This window comes from Prionailurus bengalensis, chromosome D1, assembly GCF_016509475.1.
Source record: "Prionailurus bengalensis isolate Pbe53 chromosome D1, Fcat_Pben_1.1_paternal_pri, whole genome shotgun sequence".
In the NCBI taxonomy this organism is placed as follows: Eukaryota; Metazoa; Chordata; class Mammalia; order Carnivora; family Felidae; genus Prionailurus; species Prionailurus bengalensis.
In genome coordinates this window covers 2,318,417-2,335,153 of record NC_057346.1, presented here as the reverse complement: position 1 = coordinate 2,335,153, position 16,737 = coordinate 2,318,417, and the positions used below count along the sequence as shown (strand labels likewise).

At 46.7% G+C, this 16,737-nt stretch overlaps 1 protein-coding gene across 2 annotated transcripts in view; it reads left to right on the top strand.

The window, feature by feature from the left end:
* PDGFD (platelet derived growth factor D) overlaps nt 1-16,737 on the top strand; it is a 221,633-nt gene that overhangs the window by 77,580 nt on the left and 127,316 nt on the right. The gene's annotated exons all lie outside the window — the stretch shown is intronic.

Genomic DNA, 16,737 nt, shown 5'->3' with positions numbered 1-16,737 from the left:
AATGATGTCATGATGTCTGGCTCTTTTCCAGAAGGTATTGAAGCCATGATTTTATTTTATTTTATTTAAAAAAATTTTTTAATGTTTATTAATTTTTCAGAGACAGAAACAGAACACAAGCAGGGTAGGGCAGAGAGAGAGGGAGACAGAATCTGAAGCAGGCTCCGGGCTCTGAGCTGTCAGCACAGAAGCCGACGTGAGGCTCGAACTCACAAACCGCAAGATCCTGACCTGAGCTGAAGCCGGATGCTTAATCGACTGAGCTACCCGGACGCCCCAAGCCATGATTTTAACATTAGGACTTAATTGGTAGATGACGGGGTCCAGTTTAAATTTTAAACGAGATTCCCAGGGGACTTTGAAAAAGGACCACAGTTAGGTCTGGCTGCCCCGACATTTACTCCCGTCTGCCTTTCGTGGTTCTTGGTAGGAAAGTTTGAGAAGTGCTTTCCTTTAGGAAACTTGCCTTTAGACGGTTTGGCCACGTAACTAATCCTAAACATCTGATTAAAAAGGTGCAGCAGCCAGCCATTCTTTCTTAGTGCTTCAGTCATGAACATGCGCCCTGTATATCTTACGGTTTTTGGTTTTTTGCACTTCTCTGTGGCCCCATTTCTCTTCATTCACTTCTCATCTACCTGTGTGCAAATTTTTCCACATTTCAAAACCACTATTAGAAGATTCATTTTCTGGGGCGCCTGGGTGGTTCAGATGGTTAAGCGTCGGACTGTTAGTTTCTGCTCAGGTCATGACCTCATGGTTCCTGAGTTCAAGCCCCACATTGGGCTCTGTGCTGACAGCACGAACCTACTTGGGATTCTCTCTCTCCTCCTTTGTCTCTGCCCCTCCCCTGCCCATGCACCGAGCTCTCTCTGTCAAAAATAAATACATAAACATTAAAAAAGAAGAAGAAGAAGCTTTATTTTCCACAGAGCCTTTCCATTTGGCCTCGATAACCCCCTCCTGCTACCAATTCCCGTCCCCTCTGGGTGGGGAGGGGGCCATGGTATGAATGGGGTTGTGATGGGGGAGGGTTGGCGATAAGTTAGAAGTAACAACAGGTTTGTCTGAAATCCCTCCTGTGGCTTTTGTGTTACTACTTTCACATCTGTTACTAATACCTGTCTTGTGAGTTGAAGTCACACATGAGATGCTCAGGGATGGTGTGTTGAGTGAACGTGGGGACATAAGTCTGTGCTCAGAAAATGGCTTACTGTTCTCTTACTGAGGTGTTATCATGGTATGAAAGGCATTTCGTGTCCTTGCTTTTCTGGATTCTCTTCGAAGACGAGAAAACTTACAAATAAAAAAGTTCAACTTTCTGGTTGGTCATTCACTGATCTTCGTTTAGACTCTGCACCTGGTTTTCTTGTGTTTAAGATTTGCTGCTGTTCTTCTTCATCCCACACAACCATTGGCCTTACCGCTTTCGCAGTCAGCGCTACTGTCGCGCTACGAGAAAGGAACACCCGTGATCGCTGACTCCGTTACCTGTAGAACTCGCTGCCCCTGCCACCCATTCAACAGTTAAGTGGAGTGTGTGCCTTGAATACTCCTACGTTTCCTGTTAAACGACAAAATATTGTGAGACAAACTTACTCTTTAGACTCCCGGAAGCACCAAATACAGCATATTTTTGTGGATTAATTGGATTGCACAGGTTTTGAACTACAACATGGTTTAACTAGGCTTGTTTCTGTTTTAAGTGGCTTCATTCAGATCAACTCCTGTTCCTTCTATCTCCTTCCTTCCTTCCTTCCTCCCTCCCTCTTTCCTTCTGTCCCTCCTTCCCTCCCTTCCTTCCTCCCTCCCTCTCTCCTTCCCCCTCCTTCCTTCTTTCCTCCCTTCCTCCCTTCCTTCCTCCTCCCTCCCTCCTTCCTTCTGTCCCTCCTTCCCTCCCTTCCTTCCTCCCTCCCTCTCTCCTTCCCCCTCCTTCCTTCTTTCCTCCCTTCCTCCCTTCCTTCCTCCCTCCCTCTCTCCTTCCCCCTCCTTCCTTCTTTCCTTCCTTCCTCCCTCCCTCCCTCCCTCCCTCCCTCCCTCCCTCCCTCCCTTCTTCCATCCATCCATCCACCCATCCATCCCTCTTTCCTTCCTCATATAAGGTGAACAATTTAGGGTCACATTGACCCTTTGTGGCATAGAACTTGCTTCAATTTTGGAAACTCACAAGTCTCTAAGCTTCTTTAGGACAAGCACTGTACTTAGTTCATTATGTATTTCTGACATCTAATACAGTGCCTGAATAAAGCAGGTGTTTGTAGATCTGTGTTCAATGAATGAGCAAATTAGATGGATTGTTCTTAACCATTGAATTACTGAATGCCGTGTGTGATTTTAAAGTACTTGAATTTCTGCCCTGTAGTTCAAACCTGGTGATGGTCGGTATTACTTGAGGTACCTCTGTTTTTTGTTTTAAGCACTATTTGTTTACCATTGATAAGCACACGTTATCATAACGTATCCCCTTGTTGGTAACGCCAGTGGGCCGTGGTGTTAAAGACCCATGAGTGATGAATGCCAGTCTCGGGAAAATCTGCTTTCAGTCGGGGCCGTGCTGAGGGTGGACCTTAACGATTCAGACGGGTAGAGTGCTGTCTTCTCTTGGTAGGGGACACGCTATACCGGTCCTCTCGTCACTTCATTTAACGCCAGGTGCTGAGTGGGGAAGAGGGGGAGTGGCTCATCACGCTTCTCGGCTGCGTTCCTGCTCACAGGCGGTAACACTGTCAGCACCATTATGTTCAACGATGTGACATATACTTCAAGGCACGTACAAAATGTGTAAATTTTTAGAGGTTCATTGCTCTGCCCAGAATTGTGCATTTATACTGTGCATAAATGCCATTCAGTCATATTTTCAGCCTTTTTCTTTATATCCTTGCTATTAATCCTTCCTTCACGGACGTGGTGATATATGGGCATTTATGTAAAGATTAATTTTTCAGATTGCAGCTACTCTATTACCATACATGTGTTGGATAACCTAGACGGAGCGTTCGTAAAGGGAATTGTCGACAGGCTTTTAAAGTGGCCCTTAGTCGAGAATTAGCATATCTGTTCAAGAATTCAGGTACCACCCTGATAATTTTAGTAGGAGAGTGAGGTGGACAGATAGGCCGATTGCAGTGCCATAGATCTTTCTTGAGTAAATACTGTCACCACCACATTGTGCTGAGGTAATTCAAGATACGGGGATGGTGAGGCAGCCTACTTCCTCCACTTGCCTGGGTGGTAGAACCTGAATTATTCAGCTACTGCATCTCCACTGTTTTCAATTCAGTGGATGAGTTTTTTCAGGTTTTTGATTTGCGCATGCTACTGTCAGGAGGGAGAAAAAGTAAATAATGCTATCTACTAACGTGAAAATAGCAATTTACCCAGTTCTTTTTAAGCAGTACGCGAAGCAGACCTTAAGCATCACAGGCAAAAACATTTCTTAGCATGACAGTTGCTAAGTGAATGCTTTCTTAACGTGTAGGCGAGCCCCGGCGATGTTAAAGCTTGTATTTATTGAGGAAACATGAACTGTAGAAAGTGACTAAATAAGGCGATTTCTCACAATATTTCGGCCCTTCTTGGTAAGCAGCCGATTACCTAAATTCTAAATGTTTTTTCCACAACATAATTATTTGAAAGGTCTTATATTTGGTCAGAGTATAATCAACTTACTGAAATGAAAGAATATTTTGGTGGGCCGCTTCCAAAATCAACATGGATTACGTATCGACTAGCCCACGCTAACACCCTCAAAAGCGTTTTGGATGGGGTTTTCTGGGCCTTTCAGGTTGAGGAGGTAAACCACACGGAACGCATAATAAGGTCACTCAGAAAAAGAGAAGTAGGAGACAGATGCCTTCAAAGTAGAGAGTTATAGTCCAAAGAGAGCAGATGTCACTAAGTTGCTAGGGCCAGGATGCGCGGGGGGCTCAGTCGGTTGAGCGTCCGACTCTTGGCTTTGGCTCAGGTCATGATCTCACAGTTCATGGGATGGAGCCCCACGTCAGGCTCTGTGCTGTCAGGCTGACAGCACAGACCCTGCTTGAGATTCTGTCCCTCTCGCCCTCCTCTGCGCGCACGGGCTCTCCCTCCAACTCCTCCCCCATTCTCTCTCTCAGAATAAATAAAACTTTAAAAAAATACAGAAAACATGAAAATGGTAGGGCCGTGAAGGCGTGGAGCATCTCTATGGTGTGGGGGCAACAGAGGGGCAGGGAGGAAGGGCCGTGCCCAGTGCTGTGCTCAACCCGGTTCAGGTGGTGACGTCGCCTTCTGTGGGCAGTTACATTTACAGCTGCCGCGACGCAGCGAGCCGTGTCCTGCCTCAGTGGCCCCCCAGACACCGCAAGAAGCCGTGGGAAAAGTCCCCTTTGAAATCTACCACCCCCGGCTCTATTTCTGAAACGCCCGCTGTGCCAAAGTGGGGATCTCCTTCATAGTGTCGCATCCTGCTTTCTTCATCTGTGCCGTGAACATGACTCTTGTTAACCTCATAGAATTGTTGTGAGGATGACAAGGCTGTTTACAAATTTTGAAGTTCCTCCCAGGCCCTCCTGGAGGGGTAGGTTCTTTTGTCCACCTGTACCTCATGCACAGTGTGACCCCAGGGAGAGGGTGGGGAAAACACCACCTGGGGAAGGAGGCAAATACGGGGAGCCCCTAGAAGACCCACGGGGGAGGGAGAAGAAGGCCTGAATCGGGGAGAGTGGGAGACAGGGCCGGGGTGAGGGAGTGAGTGGAAAAGAAGAGCTAGGGGAAGCCATCAGGTTAAAAGCAGCCGGGATGGAAGGGGGGAATCCACGAACTTGGTACTCAGCGGCTGGTGTCCTGGGGCACAGCGTCGGTGGGCCCGCCAGCCTTTCCCAGCGACGCTAACCTGTCTCAAAAGCAATGGCGAAGCAGTCAGGGAAGAAGAGTCCACATAAGCAGCCTGGATAGGTAGGTGGTCCGACGGTACGTGGGTTGTGCCCTCGACGCAGAAGTTCCCCATGATACGGCTACCGTGTCCTTCGGCCGGCTTCGGACACCAGGACCCGCCTCGTGGGCTAGCTCCTGGGGTTCCAGAAGAACCCCCAGACTGAGAGACCCGAAGACGATGCCAAGGTCCAGACCCACCGCAGCAGGTGCAAAGCGACGTGGAACAGGCCAGAGAGGACCTGTCACATTGCCAGGATATCCCCAGGGCCAGGCTCAGAGACCTGGTGCGTCTGTAAGGACCTTAGGACTGCACAGACCAGCCCAGCCCAGCTCCCGAGGCCCAGAAGCTACCCCCTCTCCCACATGACATTTTGAAGGACAGAAAACAAAACCAATCCAAAAAACATCATTAAGGAATCTGCACTTGGCATTGATGGAACATTTACCTGTAACAGATTGGTTGGAAGACGACACGCTTACTGCAGACACTGAAACATTTAGCTAGCATGGGTAACTCTTCCTTTCCTCTCCTTTGGGGTAGAGGATCATGAGAAAATCTGGATCCATGACAGACAGGGAAGGAATCCGTAACAGTTGGTATGATCACGGACACTAGAAATCGAGTTGTGTTTTTAAGCCAGGCTCTTCTGGGCCTGTGCACCTGGGTGTCCTGCCCCCCAGGCCAGAAACCTGCAGGCAGCGTTGAACTCGTTTATTTCTGACTTCCTGCCTTCCAAATCCCCACTCACTCTGCTGTTCTCCTTTTCGGGAGAATGACACCAGCAGTTGCCCAAACCGGAGTCCTTCTAACTCTGTTTTCGTCATTCCCTCATCTCTCTCTCTCTCTCTCTCTCTCTCTCTCTCTCTCTCTCTCTTAATTTACTCTGTGTTCCCTTTTATACTGCCTTCGATCTGGCAAGCTGCCTCCCCCACCTGCTTGTCCTCAGTACCTCCTTCTGGGCCCCCAGCCTGCAGGCTCCTGACCGGTAATCCATCATCCCCGGAGCTGTTAGGAATGCCTTCCACCGTTGTTGTGCCCCTTCCTTGACAATCTCCCAAGACAACCCGTCACCTAGAAAATACACAGTCCAAATTCCTACACAGGACACATCCCTTTTCTGGGAACAAATACATCAGAATACATGTGTGTGTGAATCTCTACGGACTGATGTTTTTTTTTTTCAAAGCCTCCTTGGAGATGCCAGTATGATGCAGGGTTAAAAAGTTATCTAGATAATTCAGAACAAGTTTCCGTTTTTTCCAAAGATGAACCTGAAATCAAAACACAGAATTCAAAAATTGTCTCGTAGAACTTGCAGACCCCTGAGGCTCATTCATGCAAGAAGCTGCAGAAACGCATTCTGTCCTCTCATGGAAAACATTTGACGGTTGTAAGCTGAAGAGCAATTTGATCACACTAAGTAATAATGGTAATGAATAATAATAATAAATAGTAAGTCTGGGAATAGTCGTAATTGTGAATACAGAGAGCACAGAGCTATTAGGAGGAAGTTGTGCTACGAGGGTTTTGCAATAATCTAGGTGTTAAATGCTACCGATATAAAGATAGATGAGCCATGGAGAAGTCATCATGGAGCTCTTCCAGGAGGAAAGAGAGACGATCATAGTACCTGGGCAGTTAGGCGTGGGGTGGGGGGGGCGGTGAACGAATCAGGTATGATGGCATCATGCCACAGAGGAGCCAGGCAGACCACTCAGCTTGGAGACATAAACCACGTTGTTCTTTATTTCTTTAAGTATCAAAAGTATTCTACCACCTAAGCACGTCTCTTATTAGGTACTAACTGGACAGAGAGGGAAAATGAGTCCTTCAGACACAGTATGGATTTTTTAAAAAGCTGAAAACTTGAATGGTGAATTCAAATAGACCTCGTGTATTTTGCCAAAGGCTTATGGAGCTAAATGCAGCTAATGGTTCATTAGAACAGTGAGGTTTGCATATTTGTCAGTAGCACAGTCCACTTGATTGATTGTGAGAAAGAGATGGCCAAGGTATATGGACTCCCTTTATTTTTCTTTTTTTTTTTTTAATTTTTTTTTCAACGTTTATTTATTTTTGGGACAGAGAGAGACAGAGCATGAACAGGGGAGGGGCAGAGAGAGAGAGGGAGACACAGAATCGGAAACAGGCTCCAGGCTCTGAGCCATCAGCCCAGAGCCCGACGCGGGGCTCGAACTCACGGACCACGAGATCGTGACCTGGCTGAAGCCGGACGCTTAACCGACTGCGCCACCCAGGCGCCCCTATTTTTCTTTTTTAAGTTTTTAATGTCTATTTTTTTTTGAGAGAGAGACAGAGTGTGAGCAGGGGAGGGGCAGAGAGGGAGGGAGACACAGAATCCGAAGCAGGCTCCAGGCTCGGAGCTGTCAGCACAGAGCCCAACGGGGGGCTCGAACTCATGGAATGAAAGATCATGACCTGAGCTGAAGTCGGACGCTTAACCGACTGAGCCACCCAGGCTCAAGACAAGAGTCTCCAGTGACCTTGACCGTTCTCACCGCAGCCATATCTGCAACCACATTTTCACGTTACCACGTTACAAAATGAGAACGCTGGGTCATCTAAGAGAAAGTTAGATGGCAGCTAGTATCTGTTGCATAAATTACCACAGGTCACAGCTTTCATACAGCAGAGCATTTTGGGGCCGTGTGTGGACTGCTTTCTTTAGTGGTTGACTTTAAATTAGTGTTTTTAAGTTTGCAGTGGTGTAATAAGAATCTGTGAGCCCATCCCACAAAACAGAAGCTAGAAGTTTTGTGGGGCGCTGTGTATGATTTTTCCACCTACCTGCTTACTCCAACCAAGGTAATAGCTTCCTCCACCTCCTGTCCGCCATCGCCTTGCTTTTCTTGTTACGTAATTTTGTTGCCAGTTGCTCATTACAGAAAATAGGTATCACACTGTGGATGACCTTTTCTGGACTTACTCTGGACTTTTCACTTAGTATGATTTTGCTAAGACTCAACCATATTGTTACCTGTTTGGTTCATTCACACACAGCTGTAACTTACACCTCCACTCTTCCCTGGTTAGTTGCGTGTTCCTGAGCCGGACCACACCTTGTGGCAGTCAGCCGTGATACCTGCTTTTCACGGGTGTATTTGTGATCCCTTACTTACATGTTTAAACTTTATAATCGCATTACCAAGTTTCGCTTAAAGAGCCCTGTTGGAAATGACGCAGCATTTTCGAGATCCCGACACCAAGAAACATTAAAAATGCCCCATTTTCAAGGATATTTTGGCACTTTGTATCCGTTGTCCCTTGTCACAATAATAATGTAAAACACATTACCGTTCATTGTTGGGAGATCACAGCCTTTGTTCTCACGAGGTCACAGGTCAGCCGAGCGCATCTCAGCTGGATCCACTCTTGTCGGCGGGGCTCAGCCTGACATCTGCGACCACACGATGGGTTACCTGGGGTCAGGTGGGCTGGGGCTGACCCAGCCGGACTCCTCCCGGCTCCTCCTCCCTGCACAGACTAGCCCAGTCTTGCCATGATGGCAGGAGTCCGAAAGAGGAAGTGGAAATGGCCACACCTCATGCTTTTCCCGTGGCTCTCTCCGTGGACCTGCTGGCCAGAACCAGAGTCCGAGGGGGGAGGTGCACTAACTAGAAGTGTGGGTTGGAGGTCACTGCCACCAAGGCAATTAGTTGGCCACACGTTTTTTTTTAAATCAGGTATTCTCATTTACCTTATGAAACTACTTTCTATTCATTCTGAGTCAGCAATAAGCAAATATATTACAGATGATGGAAGCCAGGTTTCCCACTGTGGAGAAGGGTGTTACAGACACAGAAACAGTGAAAGGAGGAAGAAACCCTGTGCTTGGGGATTTGTATTTGCGGAATCGTGTGAACTGAGGGATGGCATTAACAGATATCTACATCTGTTCCCTACCCCTGTTCTCTGGGAATGTCTGGAATCCATGACCTCGTTCCTGGTTTCTATATACCATTCTCCACTAAAAAGGACCAAGGTTCCCTGGCGAAATGGCCAATTGCATGGCTGGGGCAGAGAATGTCCAAGAATAGCCAGGAAAATCGTGCGTGCCAAATGGTAAAGTGTTCAGAGAATGATGGGAAACTGGTCAATGTGAAGGCGTTCCCACTGGCTAAAACTGGTGTAATATGAATGTCAAAATGATGATATTGGAGGATTACAAGTATGAAATACAGTTAAGAGTCTGTGAGCCCATCTGGGGAAGTTTTTGTTTTAGTAGCAAGCCATCTGGTAAATGTGGAAGGAATGATGGAATCTGAAAACCACCATTTGTCAGCCATCATGATAGTAATTGTTTCGGATAAGAAACTTCGATGGATACTCAAGGAAACGGGTGAAAGTTTCACAAGTGACGGAACACGAAGTCTCAGAATATATCTCAGCAGATGTATATTTATAACAACAAGTAAAAGGATGACCTTCAGCAGAAATACCTAGCAGATAGCGCCTTAACCGAGTAGTAAACAATGACTGTCAGCTGTGAGTCTATAATGGACACAATGGGCTTCTGGACAGGATGCTTGGGAAAGGACAGCAGAACTTCTGCGGTATTCCTTCCAGAAGGGTACCAATCGAGTCTAACCATGAAGAAAGCACAGCAAACCCAGTCACTGGTATCCTGCAAAGTAATTGGCCAGCACCCTTCAAAGACGTCAGTGTCGCGAAAGGGAAGAGTAGATCCCGAGATGGAAAGGGGGCTAGAGGGGGCGTGCCAGTAACACAGTGCATTACCCTGGGTTTCCATTTGCTCCGAAGGACATTATTGGGACAGTTCAGAAACTGAATAAGGCCTGTTGTGTCTGTAGATTAGATAACAGTATTGTATCAATGTCAGTTTCCTGATTTTGACAATTGGACTGTGATTGTGCGGGAGAATTTCTTACTTTCAGAAAATACACATTGAAATCTTAGTAAATGTGCATCACGTGCACCAGGCACGCTGAAAGAGTTTTGGGGAAAAATACACATATGTGCCTAAGGAGGAAAGGGGAAAGAAAGCAAAAAGCGTGAATCAACTGTCGTGAAATGTCCAAATCTCCGTGAAGGGTCTTCATAAACTATTTGTACTCTTCTTTTCATGTTCACATTGGATCTCAGTATTTTAAAAAGTGGCGGGTCCACAATATATAAATATATAATTTCCCGTTTCTCATAAATATACTGAAGACATAAATTAACCAGTTTAGCACCACATGACATGAGAAAACTATATAATACCTGTGTTACTCTATTTAAATTGGCAGCTGTATTAACCTGAAGAGTGGGATTTGGGTCAGACCAATTTAGGTAGCACCCCACGTCTTGGCCTTTTCTACTTTTGGAGTGAAGAGACTTTGTGTAAATAGGTGAGGTTGATCTTTCCCCAGATCCCGAAGCCATGTTGTTGTTGTTTGTTTTTCTGTTTTTTGTTTGTTTGGTTTCTGCCAGAGGCATCCAGTGGGCATTAGCTGCTGTCCGCCTTTGATAAGTCATCACTGGAATACTGTGCTTTAGTAAATCACAATCCGAATAGAGTTAATGTCTTATCTATCATATCCTAAGATGTTTATGTCATTGTTGTCATTGTCGGGAACGTAAGAGGAATTTTTAAGTTGTATTCTGGTTCCATCCCCCCGTTGGAAACACAGCGTGACTGTACGTAATGAAGTCCTGAGACCTGTTTTTAATCCCAAATTACAAAAGCTACATGAGGAGAGACTCACAGCAAAAGAAAATAATCATTATCATTTGATGATACTTGAATGAAAAGTCCCTCCTTTGGGGTTAAGCGTGTGTGCACTGCCTACACAGAGGAGTCAGAAGCAGACAGGTTGGGGGTTGGTTACGAAACCTGGAGCCAGACGGATCCGGGTTCAAATCCCGACTCTGTGGGTATCTGCCAAATGAAGGCTTTGATTTCTGCAGCTGGCGTGTGGCTGTGGCTGGACAAGGTGTGGCCTCCAGGAGCACAGCGTTGCCATTATGGTTACAGTTTCCATTTTCTGGATGGAGAAGTGATCCAAGCAAAGGAGTTGCTTTCTGATCTCACATGTTAAAAACAATTACATGGAGAAGAAACCTTCTTCTTTGGGTTAGCATCTAAGTGTGTGATCGCCCATGATTCTCTTTCAGTTAACTGGAATTTTCTTGGTAATTCTGCACGTATAATTCTCTCTCTCCTGAAATCTTATTAGCGTTTTTTTTTTTTCCCATGAGACAACCAAAGAAATAAAGCAAAACCATTTTAATTAACTCAGATTTAATACATTTTCCTTATCTGCCATTGCTGCAGGTACCAGATGAACAGAATTGCTCTGTGTGTTCAGAAATCTTTGAGTTGATCAAAGGGAGGAGACTGCAGGAAATTCAAAGCAAAAATTCATTTAGCTCTCGTTAGGCCACATGCATGAGCAAAGACCACTTATCCTTTAAAATATCTTAAAATTCCTGTTTTTCTATCTGAATCTTATATTCTTTAGAATTATCTTGAGTTGCTAAATTAGGAGACAGTGCACCTGGCTGGCTCCGTGTTTCTTTCAGTCTCCCATCTTACCAGTGGGGAAATAGGACACTTTGTACGGCACATTGGTAATTCTTCGAATTAAATTGAAAGGTGCATGCATAGGTGTGTGTGTCTGTGTGTGTGTGTGTGTGTGTGTGTGTGTGTAATTTGATTGATTTCCAATAGAAAAGATTTAACGTTTTGAAGTACCTTTACTCTTTAATATAAGTGAAACAAGAAAAATTGCTTAGTACCCCTTTCAACTGGCTATTTTAATATTGGGAGAATAATTATTCAAGCCACCAAGAAGCCTTTAGCAGGGGTCTACTCTTTGAAAAGACATATTTTCAGAGTGTAATTGAGAACACACTAAGCCTTTTTTGATCTTGCCTCAAAAAAAAAAAAAAAATCTATGACACTCCCCCAGAACGTCTACATGTAGACATATCTCCTTTAGCTTAAGGTATATTTGCTTGTTTTAAAAATTCTTTTAATGTTTATTTATTTTTGGGAGAAAGAGAGAGAGAGAGAGAGAGAGAGAGAGAGCATGAGCGGGGGCGGGGAAGAGAGAAAGAGGAAGGCACAGAATCCGAAGCAGGCTCCAGGCTCAGAGCTGTCAGCACAGAGCTCGATGCGGGGCTCGAACTCCTGGACCGCGAGATCATGACCTGAACTGAAGTCGGACGCTTAACCGACTGAGCCACCCAGGCGCCCCTAATTGCCTCATGGAAGTGAAAATCAGAACGTGCAATGGACAGAGAGGCAACATTTACGGGACTAAACGTGGAAGCGTGGGATACCGGAACATGGCTGCTGCAGACTGCTGTCCTGTGTCTTCTTTGCTTTCCTGCCTCCATTTCACTTCCGTTTTACCTGGTGGTTTTCTTTGTTTTGTTTTGTTTTTGCCTCTTTTATTTTATAAATACAATATCCTCAACTCCATAAAGTCCAAAATACTTTCATGGAAAGTGACTGTGCTGAGTTTTGATGGCGCGCCCCTCCTGGGGGGCCACGAGGAGCTCATCCAGCCGCCCTGCAGGATGGGGTTTGTCCCATGTGCTTTTGAGGGGACTTCGGCATCCATACAGAATGCTTGGAGGTTGGATTTGTACAGCACACGCCCATCAGCACTTACACTTACTTGACCCCCAGTCAAGGTGCTTATTACATGGCGATTTGAATAAATCCAGCTCAACACGGTCAGTTCCTGGTAGCATATGTGAGGTGCTTGAGGCCGGTGGGGAAGGACGCATTGTGAAGTCAGCCTTGCTCCGTCTTCGTGCCTGTAGCAGACTCCGCCAGGAGGGATGTTTTGTGCGTGTTGACAGTGTACTTGTGCTGACGTTCACTGACTTCATGTTGAACACCCCAACGTCATGGCGTGTTTGGGGATAGCTTCGAAGCGAAGGCTTTAAACTCCCGCCGCCTGGGTCCCCAGTCCGGACTCCACCACTTACCGTAAAGTTCTGAGCAGACGACCCACATTGGCCCAACAAAATCCCTCTCCCTCCCTAGTTGGTCCTCTCCTTCTCCTCTGCCCTTTGAGACAACAGGATTTGGGAGGTGGGGGGCACGTTTAGCGCCATCTATCTGTATCTATTTGTGTACCTCTGTCTCTCTCTCTCTATCTCTGTCTCCCCCTCACCACTCCATCTCACACCTGCGCACACGCGTGCACACACACACACACACACACCTCTAACACAGCATGACTTAACGACACATCATTGAAAGACCTGCTGAGAGGCGTCCTGTCTCACTTAGTGTTGGTAACGATGTGGGAGTCTGTGTCCTGAGCGCTCGTATTTCTAGAAAGGCCTCGAGATCTTTTGCTTTAGGACAGAACTACCTTCGTTGGCCAACAGCCTGACCGCCACACTCGTTCTCTGATACTTAGCAGCGTAGCTGGAGGGATGTCTGGTTGTCCGTCCTTTTCAAAGCTTGGAGCCTGGGGCAGTTGCCCTAGTTTGCTGGGTCCCCAGAAAGGCTCCTCATTTACATGACGCAGCCACACGGAGGTTTGAAATTAGAGGGGTTTCGTCTTTGTTGTGGTTCCGGGACGATGGATGTTCACAAAGTTTTGTCAGAATGCGTGGGAGAGAAAATTAATAGCACTGCTCGATACTCTGCCTCTAGAGAAGGCTGTGTATCTGATGAACAAATTCTTTAGCATATCTGTTGTGGATAATGGTAATTAATCTGATTGAAGACTTTTTTGTGTTTTCCTCTTAATATGAATTTTCCAGTGTGCCCCTTTGTGCCCAGGAAGTAGGTTTGAATTTACTTTTTTTTTTTTCCTGTTATCGCACCATTTAGGGGATGTTTGTGGTAACATCATGAGGTGTCCTCTCTCTGCGTCACTTCTCAGCTGGGTCGCGGTGCCGTACGTGGAGGATTTCATTGGGTGGATACGCACATTTAATTAATATAGGCAATTAATTCTAAGATACTCTGAGGCGGCCAGCCGCCACCTGGATATTTCTGCAATCTAACCAAGATGCATCATTTAATTCAGAACTCTAATGGGCCTTTTCACAGCAAGTGGATCCATCGATTATGCGCTCTCTTGTATTTTATTTGAATTCGGAAAAGTCTTTTTTGTGTGATGGAGTCGGGGTGAAGGATGCACAGAGCCAGTTGGGATGTCAGAGGAGGCAGGAACAGAGGGAGGAGTCTGCCTTTTCCGGGACCAGGAAGAGCAGGGATGAGAAGCATCTGTGGAAAAGCCAGCTCGACCCGGATGCTGGTGGAGGAGGGATCCAGCTGGTGCCATCCCCCAGGCCCCGCGTCCAGACACAGGGTCACAGGCAAGCCTCCCCTTCCCTCTCACTTCAGAAAACCATAGCTTCGATGATGCCAGGTGGTATCTCAATTAGGAGTCGGTCTACGAAACGTGACACAGAAAGCGAACAGAAAATAGACGCCCCGTGCAAGCCTGGATCGTGTGAAGAGAGGAGAGGTCTGGACTCAACTGAACTCCAGAAGGTTGATTTTCAGGTCATAACTACTGGAAACAAGAAAAAGCAGAAAATGCTAACTTACAGCATATCAAAAATACACACCCGAACATCCTGTGTGGGAAGCGCGGCTCCTGAAACACGCCTGGCACGTAGCAGGTTTGTTGACTCGTCTCACAAATATTCAGCATTTAGTGTTCTGCTAAGAAGCCGGACTCTCCCCTCGTGAGCCGCTCAGAAGGTCCCCTGGCTGCGGACCTTTGTGGTACTGAGGCAGGAGCGGTGTCAGCGGGTGGGAGTCAGCAGCCTGGACACAGTGTTGCAGCCCTTCCTCACGAGAGTGCTCGTACCTACTTGGTGGTCCTACTACTGGGTGGGTCCCGAGACCCAGGATAAACAGGACCGTGCTTCTCCAGACTTCTGGGCCAGAGGATCATGCTCTCCTGGTCTACAAGAGGCGATAAATTCTGGCTCAGGGCGGAGGAGGCCACGTAGGTCAGGACACCGTCAAAATGTGATTTGTAGGGGCGCCTGGGTGGCGCAGTCGGTTAAGCGTCCAACTTCAGCCAGACCACGATCTCGCGGTCTGTGAGTTCGAGCCCCGCGTCGGGCTCTGGGCTGATGGCTCAGAGCCTGGAGCCTGTTTCTGATTCTGTGTCTCCCTCTCTCTCTGCCCCTCCCCCGTTCATGCTCTGTCTCTCTCTCTGTCCCAAAAATAAATAAACATTGAAAAAAAAAATTAAAAAAAAATGTGATTTGTAACTTAGCGATTGCTGCAGTCTTTGCCGCTCAAACTCTGCCTCTTTCTGATGCAACCCCCATTAGTACGTCATGGAGGGTGACCCGAGGCCCTAACGAAAAATCGACAAATGGCATGCGAGCGAAATCCAAGTAAGATTTAGTCTGATGGGGCGTTGGGCGGCTCAGTCGGTGGGGCGCCCGACTTCGGCTCAGGTCACGATCTCACAGTTCGTGAGTTCGAGCCCCGCGTCCGGCTCCATGCTGACAGCTCGGAGCCTGGAGCCTGCTTCGGATTCTGTGTCTCCCTCTGTCTCTGCCCCTCCGCCACTGGCCCTCCGTGTCTCTCAAAAATAAATAAATATTAGAAAAAAAAAAAAGATTCAGTTTGTTGTCCTTCAGATGCCGTTGCATTCTGCAGTCCCTCCTGGCCTTCCGACCGCTCATTGAGGCCCATTCAGAGAAATGACAGCCGTTGTTGAAAATGATTTATTTTCACCACATACTTGTGTTCAGCACCATCTAGGTGTTTCGCGCTTTGCCGAGAGTTGGACATGTAAGGATGCGTAAACTCCCTGCTCTGGGGTAGCTGCAGAGACAAACAGGTCACATGGGCACCGTCCGGGGACTGAATTGGATGCCCTGGGGCACGGGCAGAATTGGTGGATGAACCGGACACGGAAGCAGGCTTTCCCGGGAAGAAGTTGCCAGCAGTTGTAAAGAGTTAGTTGTAGCTCGTTAGCTGTAAAATGGGAATTTTTACAATGTGAATTGCAAAAGCTACATCAGCTCGAGAACTGGATTTGAATGAACTGCTTTTCGAATAATAACAATACCGCAACAGTGTAGAGCTAAAAACTCTATGGGCTGTGTCCAGCTGGGAGAGGGGTGTTTCCCTTGTAAAGAGGCACTTTGTGCTTAGTTTGTCACAACAGTGGACAATGAAGGATGTGTAAGAATCATGGGTGCTGGGTATCAGCGTGTTGACAGTTACATTTAAAAGGTGTTTATTTTTTAGTAAAAGACACATATAAAAATTATATTTGTTTAGGGATGTTTAGGATTTATCTTTGCTTGGGAGTGTCAGGCTTTTTGAAGGACACATCTAGGTTAATAAAACTTCAGAGGAGCACCTGGGTGGCTCAGTCGGTTAAGCGTCCGACTTTGGCTCAGGTCATGATCTCGAGGTCCGTGGGTTCGAGCCCCGAGTCGGGCTCCGTGCTGACTGCTCAGAGCCTGGAGCCTGTTTCAGATTCTGTGTCTCCCTCTTTCTCTGACCTTCCCATGTTCATGCTCTCTCTCTGTCCCAAAAATAAATAAATGTTAAAAAAAATAAATAAATAAAGCTTCAGAAGGACACATAGGATTTTACGGCTGTTCTGAATGTCCCTACCATCAGACCCTCCATTTTGCCATTAAAATGTTGCTTTTTTTAAATTTTCTTTTAATGTCCATTTTATTTTTGAGAGAGACAGAGACAGACGTGAGCAGGGGAGGGGCGGAGAAAGAGGGAGACACAGAATCCGAAGCAGGCTCCGGGCTCCGAGCTGACAGCACAGAGCCGGATGCAGGGCTCGAACTCACGAACCGCGAGATCATGACCTGAGCTGAATCATGAC